The sequence below is a fragment of the Hyalella azteca genome, unplaced genomic scaffold (assembly GCF_000764305.2).
Source record: "Hyalella azteca isolate HAZT.00-mixed unplaced genomic scaffold, Hazt_2.0.2 contig15455, whole genome shotgun sequence".
Classification (NCBI taxonomy): domain Eukaryota; kingdom Metazoa; phylum Arthropoda; class Malacostraca; order Amphipoda; family Hyalellidae; genus Hyalella; species Hyalella azteca.
Genome location: NW_025945309.1, coordinates 157,772 through 168,973, shown reverse-complemented (window position 1 = coordinate 168,973; position 11,202 = coordinate 157,772). Strand labels below are relative to the sequence as shown.

General features: G+C 48.4%; 1 non-coding gene across 1 annotated transcript; it reads right to left on the bottom strand.

Annotated features, from left to right (window-relative positions):
* Nucleotides 1-2,627: 2,627 nt before the first annotated feature.
* On the bottom strand, nt 2,628-2,709 carry Trnas-gcu. The gene has a single exon. It is a non-coding gene; the product is annotated as a tRNA-Ser (tRNA).
* Between the last annotated feature and the right edge of the window lie 8,493 nt (nt 2,710-11,202).

The following is an 11,202-nucleotide window of genomic DNA, read 5'->3' as shown; positions in this document are numbered from 1 at the left end:
CAGGTCTCGCGCAGGCCAGGTCTCGCGCAGGTCAGGTCTCGCGCAGGTCAGATCTCGCGCAGGCCAGGTCTCGCGCCTGTCTCTTATACACATCTATTGACGGCCTTTCAAGCCAAATCCACCAATCATAGACAAGAAAATAGAGCGTAAGTACTTACGTTCACTTAGCGAGTTTTGAAAGTATGGCCCCAGTAACGTAAGTTACCGTATTAAGACATAAGAGATGAAGGTCAAATTACCGAAAAAGTTTTGTTAACGCTGATTTTCGTTCATAGGTATTGCAAATTAAGCAAGCATTAATAGAACCGCTTTCACGACATATTATTTTTATAAGTAACAATGAGCGTAACGATGAGATTAATGATGAAGGGAGCGCTTAAGGCAGTGCGTAATGTCGTAGAATAACTTTGCGTTAAAGAAGAGGTATTTAGATAAGTAATGGGAGCAACAGGTAATGCAGTAAAATGAATCAAACGTAAAACAAACATACTACCGAGGGCTGCAGGCTCTACCCTCACCCGCCGCCCACACCACCGAGGGCTGCAGGCGCTACCCTCACCCGCCGCCCACACCACCGAGGGCTGCAGGCGCTACCCTCACCCGCCGCCCACACCACCGAGGGCTGCAGGCGCTACCCTCACCCGCCGCCCACACCACCGAGGGCTGCAGGCGCTACCCTCACCCGCCGCCCACACCACCGAGGGCTGCAGGCGCTACCCTCACCCGCCGCCCACACCACCGAGGGCTGCAGGCGCTACCCTCACCCGCCGCCCACACCACCGAGGGCTGCAGGCGCTACCCTCACCCGCCGCCCACACCACCGAGGGCTGCAGGCGCTACCCTCACCCGCCGCCCACACCACCGAGGGCTGCAGGCGCTNCTACATGGCTGAGTGTGGAGTGAGGGGAACTGAGGGCACTACATGGCTGAGTGTGGAGTGAGGGGAACTGAGGGCACTACATGACTGAGTGTTGAGTGAGGGGAACTGAGGGCACCACATGGCTGAGTGTGGAGTGAGGGGAACTGAGGGCACTACATGACTGAGTACGTGGAGTGAGGGGAACTGAGGGGACTACATGGCTGAGTGTGGAGTGAGGGGAACTGAGGGGACTACTTGGCCGAGAGGAAAAAAACCCTCGCGAGGAGAGCGGAGGAGGAAAAGCTCCCGAAATAATGCCAGAATTTTGGCCGTATAGTTTTGGGCAAATTTCTGCGACGCCACCGGAGCCTCAAAAGCCACGCCATTCCCGTCTTTATGCCACGGCCTTATAAGGACAAGAATGGCGTGCTGGGAATGGCAAGTGGCACCTGGGCCGTGTTTTGGGCCCTCGTCCCAGCTGCCCCAGCGTCGGCAATGGCGCGTCCCAGTCGTGCCAAACTGCCAGAGGTTTTCTCGCTCACAGTTTAGCTCGTTTTTGGGTTTCCGAAGCAGAGTCGATACGCAGTGTTGCCATCTAGAGGGTTTCAGGCAATTGCGGAAATATGTTTCACTTGGGTTTAATACAGTCCGCAGAACCGGAGGATATTCAGAACGCAGAAAAAGGATATTCGTTGCTTTATATTGCGAAGTATTCTAGTAGGATAAAAATTTTAAATAACGCATTCTCAATTTCTCAATCTATATGAGACCACTGAACATTTTAATAATATTGTTTGAAAAAAACAGACACTGCTGCTTTTCAAATTGGCCAACGGTAACATAAGAGCGGCCAACGGTCGGCCAATCCTGATCATATGCTATAATTTTCAATGGGGTGCGATTATGGCACCGTACAGCCTCAATCAAAGATAATACAACAGACGCCCAAAATCTAGCATATATTTCCATATAAAATGGTAATTAGGAGATTTATTTGAGACATGACGTATTCTGTTTTTGTTTTTAATTTTGGTAAAAGCATTTATTTATAAAAGAGCGTCAGGTTGTAATTTGACCGGGAGTTTAAATCCTTGCGACTCACATGAAGTTTACTCCGATGGACGCGGCATTCAGTACTTTCCGTGCGTTACCAATGCGCTCGTATGTGCATAAATTCTTGTCTTAGTTTTAGAGGGCAGAATGAGCTTGTTTAAACACGGGTGGTTAATGTAGAATTTATTGATTCGAATTATCAGGGTCGAACGATATTGTTCGACTCTGGTAATTTGAATCAATGAATTCTCTGGCCATTAACCACCCGTGCTTAAATACTTATCTCCGTACGTACTCTGGTATGTGTAGTAGTAGTAGGACACGAGATTCTCCTAGTGGTACTTATCATGCCTACACTGAAATACTAGACATAACTATTCCCTTATCACGTTAAGTGCAGCTATGCCGTATTCAGTCCGTATTTCATACCGGTGGTACCGCACTTAAGGTGTTAAATAATAAGTTTGTGTTCCATCAAGTTTAAACAATTACTTATGTTATAGAAGAGTTACACTTCTTGCTCAAAAACATTCAACGTGGAGCTCCTATCATGCCTTCACCCTAGTCTGAACGTTATCATGTTGACGTCATCAATCGGCAGTTCAGTTTACAGGTCCCGTACCCACCCCACCGCTGTCCCCCCTCCCATGCATCTGCTACGCAGCAGCTGCAGCTGCCCCCGACCCTTCCAGGTGCGAGGCCTGAAAAAATAGAACGACGAGGATGAGATTCGAACTCACGCACGGAGACCGTATTGGATTAGCAGTCCAACGCCTTAACCACTCGGCCACCTCGCCATGCAAGTTATCGACACACATGCCTATATGTAGTTTACCCCAATATCATGTCGATATATTTATACTATGGCACCATAAACCTCATTTGAAAAATGAGTAGAATTTTTCAGCCTGTTGTCACACTTGCTGGCTGACGCCAACACTTATCGCAGCGGGCAGACGTGTTGCTTGATAGTTGGGTTTCAACTTGATTTTGATAATTCACAATATGGATTGATAAGCAAGCGGCAATGTTATATTCAGTGATGCCACCATCGAAAGACGTTGGCAGCTCAGAGCTGCCGGTAACTGCCAGCCGTACGACGTTGGCAGCTCATCGCTGTCCGTAACTGCCAGACGTACGACGTTGGCAGCCCAGCGCTGTCGGTAACTGCCAGACGTACGACACTGGCAGCTCGCTGCTGGTAACTGCCGTACGTACGACGTTGGCAGCTCAGCGCTATCGGTAACTGCCAGTCGTACGACGTTGGCAGCTCAGCGCTGCCGGTAACTGCCAGACGTACGACGTTGGCAGCTTAGCCCTGCCGGTAACTGCCAGACGTACGACGTTGGAAGCTCAGCGCTGCCGGTAACTGCCAGTCGTACGACGTTGGCAGGTCAGTGCTGCCGGTAACTGCCAGACGTACGACGTTGGCAGCTCAGCGCTGCCAGTGAATGCCAGACATGCGACGTTGGCAGCTTAGCGCTGCCGGTAACTGCCAGACGTACGACGTTGGCAGCTCAGCGCTGCCGGCAAATGCCAGACATGCAACGTTGGCAGCTTAGCGCTGCCGGTAACTGCCAGACGTACGACGTTGGCAGCTCAGCGCTGCGGGTAACTGCCAGACGTACGACGTTGGCAGCTTAGCGCTGCCGGTAACTGCCAAACGTACGACGTTGGCAGCTGAGTGCTGCGGGTAACTGCCAGGCGTACGACGTTGGCAGCTCAGCGCTACCGGTAACTGCCAGACGTATGACGTTGGCAGCTTAGCGTTGCCGGTAACTGCCAGACGTAAGACGTTGGCAGCACAGCGTTGCGGGTAACTGCCAGACGTACGACGTTGGCAGCTCAGCGCTGCAGGTGATTCGGGCAGGATGCAGGGAACATGATTTATAACTCCATGGATATGAGGGCAGAATGGAGGAAATACGATGTAAAACTCCATGGAGGTGAGGGCAGGTTGCAAAGAACATGATCTATAACTCCATGGATATTAGGGCAGAGTAAATCTAAATATATTTTTTGTATTCGTTATTCTTTGCATTTAACATTTCGGCGTAAAAATATAAAACAATGACTCAGAAGAATGACAAAATTCATTCCAAATAATTCAAATAATTCATCTTCATGCATTTCGTCGCCTCACAGCAATGCATGACACCCGAAGTCTCAGCGGCGGCGGCAACCACTCAAAACAACCACTGGTACCATTAATTGTTGTACACTAAACCATGAGTGACGTGACTCAATTTTCTGACATTCGCAGTACAAAGTAGACAGGGAACAAAATGCGAACAAAACTATGCCGATTTTATGCAGCTGGGAATTCGCACTCAAATCTTACGGAATAAGTTCGATAAAACAAAAAATATTTAGTCAGAGAGTTGCACGTATGGAATCTCTTATACGACATACGACACCACGCATCATGCATATACAACTATGTCTGTGCATGGTACCACCGAATAGTGATATAAACTTAGAAATGTCTATAGCATTATTCAGGGGACCAATGTCACCGTTATTCCCGAAACTAAAATCGGGAGCCTGAACCTATGTTCTGGAGCTCCTTATCAGCGGAACCTTCGCTAAATTTCAGTAACTGAGGTAAGGAATCCGAAGCATCGCGTTACAGTTCAGCGTCCAATGCGCGGGAGTATAACATGCACAACGGCGAGCAAGTGAACAATTGAGACTCCATGTAACTGTTCCATATGTAAACTGTAAGCAAATGAACACTTGAGTCTACAAATAACTGTACGATATGTAAACACGATGCAGCGTCCACATGCCTTCTGTCTCTGGCATTCAGTGCACACAATAATTTTTGCAATACACTTTTCACTGCCACAGCTTTGGCTGGAAAAATACTTAAGACAAGCACAAGTGGGTACTGGGTGGTGTGGTGGGTGGTGTGGTGTGTTTGTATTGCCCAACCTAATAGTGACAACTTGGGAAGGAATCGTTGGTTCCATTTTGATAGTTGTTTTTCTAATGTATAGTTCCACCATAACGACCATCATTCATCCTCATAAATGCTTGGCAGGACCACCCCTAAATTTTGGCTACTCAAAATAAAATAAAATTTTACGCAGGAAGGTTTAGACGAAGATCTTAGCCGAAACCTAGAATAGTTTGAGCGATTAAGGCTTTTGATATATCCTGAATATCTACAGAGTTCTGAGTAAGAGCGACACAATTGTGAAGTTATATCTTTCTGAAAACTTTAAAGCAAAAAACAATAGCCGAAAAGTTCTCCCCTCCTTCATTTTTAACGTAAAAAATCACGTTTTCTCTTACAAAGAAATGGTGAATTTTTTTACTATTGTACAAGCTTTTAAATTTTCGGTTAATTTGTAATTTAAGCAACCAAGAGATTATAAAACATAGTGCTGATGTAGAGCACTTGTGCCTCGTGTACAAGGGACTGGAACGTCCGGACAATTGGTCACATGTTTACCTCTTCGCCAGCCGGTCAAGCGGTGAAGAGGTGGAGGTGGAGAAAGGAGAGTGAGAAGCGAGGTGCAGAGTACTCAGCAGATGCGAAACTTATTGAAAGTTTTCACCGTGTTTTTGGAGGCCACCGAAATGCCGGCCATAATTCTCCCGCCGAAGAAGGCGTGCCTACTAGAGCATGACCCCGCCGGTCTTGTGGACCTAATGCATGAGCGACCAACGGCGCCGCGGTCCTCGTACGAATAGCATTACACGACCAGGCCCTTTCCTGATCAGCGCCTGCCAGCGACCGGTGTTGGCATTCCATCGTGCAAGAATTTCTCCCCATAGGAATACAACGGAGCACGAGAATTATTTACACGCGTCTCTTGGACGCCGCGGACTTCACAGAAATAACTTAAGAGTTACGACCGTCGTAAGTCCATGCTGGGTACGGGAGGTCAATGAAGCGGCGGTGAGCAATTCTCTCACACGACTCCGTTTCTCTCAATAACAAAGTGAAGAATAACAGCGAACAGGAATATTCCTTCGCCTTAAATAGACAGTGGACAGGAATATACCTGCGCTACAGATACTGACTTGTACTGTGGCCACGATGTGGACGCGCGGGTGAATGATCTGCAAATTCTAAATGTTTTCCGCTTGGTTTAGTTAATAATTCGTATAGGAATTACTTTATAAATGTATTTAAAGCGGACACACCGCGTCTTATTATCATGCAGGGACGCTGTTTGTGGCTGCAGGAAAAACTTTTAAGTCTCGTCGGCTCGCTGTGATCTTAGCAAGTTGACTTAGGATGTGCATTTTCTAAAGGTCGTTTGCATAGGTTCAATCCAAAGAAGATTGTGGCAAATTTTCCGTCTGTAAATTGTATTCAAGTTCACCATGCTGCCGGCGCGTAAATCTTGCTTGCGTCTTATATTGAAAATTTGAATTGAAAGTTGCACGTGGGATATATACGGGAGAATGATTTTTTATGAATCGTTTAAAAAGTTTCATCGTCTGAAGGGAGAGCGCTGCACTATGACGCATGAATTTGTGAGTTGACAATTGGAGAATTTCATATGTATAACCATCATCCATATCATCACCATCATGCGTGATGATCTTGAACACATATGGGATTGGGGGTTTGGGTTAAGGGGTTACCAGCCCCCACAAAACTCATGACTTCTCACGATCTCCTAGCGCTGCCCACCCCCTATATCGTACTCCCCCTCTCCCCGTGACCCCTGACCGGGTCAGTCATGAGTGAGGCCCCAAAATTCCCGGGCCCGTGCGGTTCCACAGTGACTTGGGTCTCAAATGGACGTCCCAGCTTCCCTGAGTCAGCGCTGACCGGTCATACACTCAATAAAAAATGAATAGGTCATTTCGTCCAAATGGTGACACATTCCTATATACCCACAGAACGAGCAGAGAGGGTCGTAGCACCTTTTCCTTTTTTTTTTATGCACTGATACGCCTCCCCAACAATTCCGCTGCTGCGTTATGTGTACTTAGGCTGCTATACGTACTTAGGCTACAACCTGAATGTTATTGGCCAGCATTGCCCAATACCATCATCACTTTTATGTTCTTCCCGTGCACAAGCATGCTACTAAGTAGATTAGTATTTGAACTTGAGTGGAGCCATAGGCGTGGTAAGCCAGCAGCCACTGCTCCAGCCAGTAAAGTCTTCACGGCATCTACACCCAAGCAAGTGTCTTCCTCCACACTTGCCCCGACTCTCCTCCCAAAGAAACCCATCCGGACCTAACCTAACCTCATTGGCTGCAGCAAGGGAGAGAAGCGGGGAAAGTGGGGAACTGCAGCCGGTCATTGGCTGCAGTGAGGTGGGGAGGAGGCGTAAGAGTGGAGGTAGGCGCATGCTGGGGTGTAGATGCCGTGAAGACTGTTTTGGCTGGAGTAGTGGCTGCAGACATAAAGCCGTCGCAGAGATGGTATGGCTGGCTTAATTAGGGTGTTTCTATTGTGGTCTGCGACTTCGCAGCTCTGAGGCTGAGTTTAGCTGAGTATTTTTATCCAGAGCGTTTGCCACAAGGCTTGTTTGCGATTTAAATTTGTGCCGACGGCTTCGCACCCCCTGTACTTATGCCACTACCTCTACTTGGGTCACTAAGTGCACTTAGGTCAACCGATCAGTGACTACGACACAATGAGTGTCCAGTCCGCCAATCAAGATCACGATACAACGGGAGCTCAGTAAACAAATCAGATACCATGTATCGACGGACGCTCAGTCCACAAATCAGTGACCACGACATATCGGACGTTCAGTTAACCCACCAGTGACCACGACACAACGGACGCTCAATTAAGCAATCAGTGACCAGGACACATAGAACGCTCAGTCAACCAATTAGAGGCTACGACACAACGGACGCTCAGTCAACCATTTAGTAACCACGACACAACGGACCAACTAGAAACCACGAAACAACAGATGCTGAGTCAACTAAACAGAAACCACGACACGACAGATGCTCAGTCCACCAATCAAAGACCACGACATAACGGACGTTCAGTTAACCCATCAGTGACCACGACATAACGGACGTTCAGTTAACCCATCAGTGACCACGAGAAAACGGACATTGAGTTAACCCATCAGAGACCATGACACAAAGGACGCTCAGTCAACCAATTAGAGGCCACGACACAACGGACGCTCAGTCAATCATTCAGTGATCACGACACAATGGACGTTCAGTAAACCAATCAGATACCACGACACAACGAGCCAATTAGAAACCACGAAACAACGGATGCTGAGTCAATTAATCAGGACCACGACACAACGAACGTTAAGTCAACCAGTCAGAAACGGGTCGCCTGCCGAAGACCACCACTGCCCTGGATGTAATGGACCCTCATGATTCCTGCCTTCCGGAAAGTAGCCTTCAACACTTCTGGGCAATCATATATAGGCGTCGAACCAGCCCTCGGTCGAACGGCCACTCGTCGAAGGATGATAAATTTTGGAGCAGAACTATGCTATTTGAAACCTAACATCGGATGCGGTGAACGTAAAATTACGCAATTTGACGATGCCCGGAAGTCATATTTGATCAGCGGTCTGGTGGTACACGGTAGGTTTTATGCAAGGCCGGAGGAGGACAAAGCCGAGTGGTTCACGGCTGATTGGTGGGTGTACGGAGAGATCCAAGGCGTTCGATTCAGGGCTTATTGGTGCACAAAATTGGTGGTGTACGGCTGAGCTCCCTCAGAAACCACGACACAACGGACGCTCAATTGACCAATCAGAGACAACGACACAAAGGACGCTCAGTCAATCAATTAGAGGCAACGAAACAACGGACGCCAGTAAACGAATCAGAGACCACGACACAACGGACGCTCAGTCAACTCATCAGTGACCATGCACGACACAACGGACGCTCAGCCAACCAATCAGTGACCATGACACAACGGTCATAGGTCGCCAACAGATCGAAGTTGAGGAAGACGATTAAGTTGACGATGGTTTGCAGCATGAAGTGGGATTGTTCTGCACACTGCACGCTTGAACAATGCACACTTAGCATATTCGCTCGCTGCATAATTGTGCGCGCTTGCACTTGCAGACCAGCAGCTATACTTGTACTATGTACATCTGTGGCGTACCTATCTCTAACTAGCACACACCTGTCTGAGCACACATCTGTCTGAGCACACACCTTTCTGAGCACACATCTGTCTGAGCACACACATGCCTGAGCACACATCTGTCTGAGCACACACCTGTCTGAGCACACATCTGTCTGAGCACACATCTGTCTGTGCACTCACCTTTCTGAGCAGACATCTGTCTGAGCACATACCTGTCTGAACACACATCTGTCTGAGCTCACACACACGCCTGAGCCTGTCTCTTATACACATCTAGATGTGTATAAGAGACAGCCTCTATCCGCTATACCTTTGGTAATATTGATTTAATAATTTCAATATTATTGTTCTTTGCGCCATAAGTGCAGAAGTACCGTTTATATCAGACTCTTTTACCATGCAGAATTAATGAGAGGAAGACCAGCGAGACGACGCTACCGTTGACCAGCAGCTGGCGCTGTACGTGGTATCGAGCACCAGCCTCCCCCGCAATATTGATCACGGCAATTAAAGCATTGCGACTCCGACCAGTTTACCTGCGACTCGCGAATATGTTTGGCCGCATTATCGTAGGCCAACCGCCAGGACCACCAGAGAATGTCCGGGCTGTACCATAAAAAATAATTATGAGTTAGTAAATCTGTTGGCCAATCGCTGACAACTTTTCAAGCTAAACCCACCAATCATTGGCTAGAAATCGGCCGCTATATGTGTACTTGGGCTGCTACGTGCACTTCAGCGAGTTTTAAAATTGCACGGCTTCTGGTGTTATTCTTGTCCTACTAATTGGCGGTCTACTTGACGCCTCTGAAAATTCTATGTCATCCGACGATGCACAGGCAAAGATTTCCTCGAATCCATTTCTGGATGAAGGTATTTTCACTCCTGTCTCGTATTGCACCAACGCTGCGCCTAAACCTCCACATTCCAGACAACGTATTCATCGATCTGGGCACAATGCCCTCATGAAATCAATCTAGTCCAGCCGCTTAGCTTCAGGTAGGTCGGTTTTTTGTCCTATGATTGAGTCTCGCTTTACTTGTAATGCTCTTTTTTAAGAAATTTTGTCTGGCGACTNTAGCCATGCAGTAGCCATATAGCCATGTAGTAGCCATATAGCCATGCAGTAGCCATATAGCCGTGCAGTAGCCATATAGCCATGTAGTAGCCATATAGCCATGCAGTAGCCATATAGCCATGCAGTAGCCATATAGCCATGTAGTAACCATATAGACATGCAGTAGCCATATAGCCATGTAGTAGCCATATAGCCGTGCAGTAGCCATATAGCCATGCAGTAGCCATTCAGTAGCGTCTCCCACATACATGAGTGTACGCTGTACACCTGCCACACGTACACGTGGTCAGCGTACACACACACACACACACACATGCGTACGGCCGTAGTAGCGAACACTTGTGCTGGGCTTACATGTGCACATATGTGTACTCGCACATCTGCTGTGCACATGTGTACAAGTGTACATGGGCTGTGCTTATGTGAAGAGGACAAACTCTATCCTGAACTCGTACGTCATTTCACAGGTGCACACGTTACAGGTGCACAGGTGTAGAGATGTGCAGGTGTAGACGTTACAGGTGCTGGCTGAGTGTGGAGTGAGGGGAACTGAGGGGACTATATGGCTGAGTGTGGAGTGAGGGGAACTGAGGGGAATATATGGCTGAGTGTGGAGTGAGGAGAACTGAGGGGACTACATGGCTGAGTGGGGAGTGAGGGGAACTGAGGGCACCACATGGCTGAGTGGGGAGTGAGAGGAACTAAGGGCACCACATAGCTGAGTGGGAGAGAGGGGAACTGAGGGGACTACATGACTGAGTGTGGAGTGAGGGGAACTAAGGGCACTACATGGCTGAGTGTGGAGTGAGGGGAACTGAAGGGACTATATGGCTGAGTAGGGAGTGAGGGGAACTGAGGGCACTACATGGCTGAGTGTGGAGTGAGGGGAACTGAGGGCACCACATGGCTGAGTGGGGAGTGAGAGGAACTAAGGGCACCACATGGCTGAGTGGGGAGTGAGGGGAACTGAGGGGACTACATGACTGAGTGTGGAGTGAGGGGAACTAAGGGCACTACATGGCTGAGTGTGGAGCGAGGGGAACTGAGGGGACTATATGGCTGAGTAGGGAGTGAGGGGAATTGAGGGCACTACATGGCTGAGTGTGGAGTGAGGGGAACTGAGGGCACCACATGGCTGAGTGTGGAG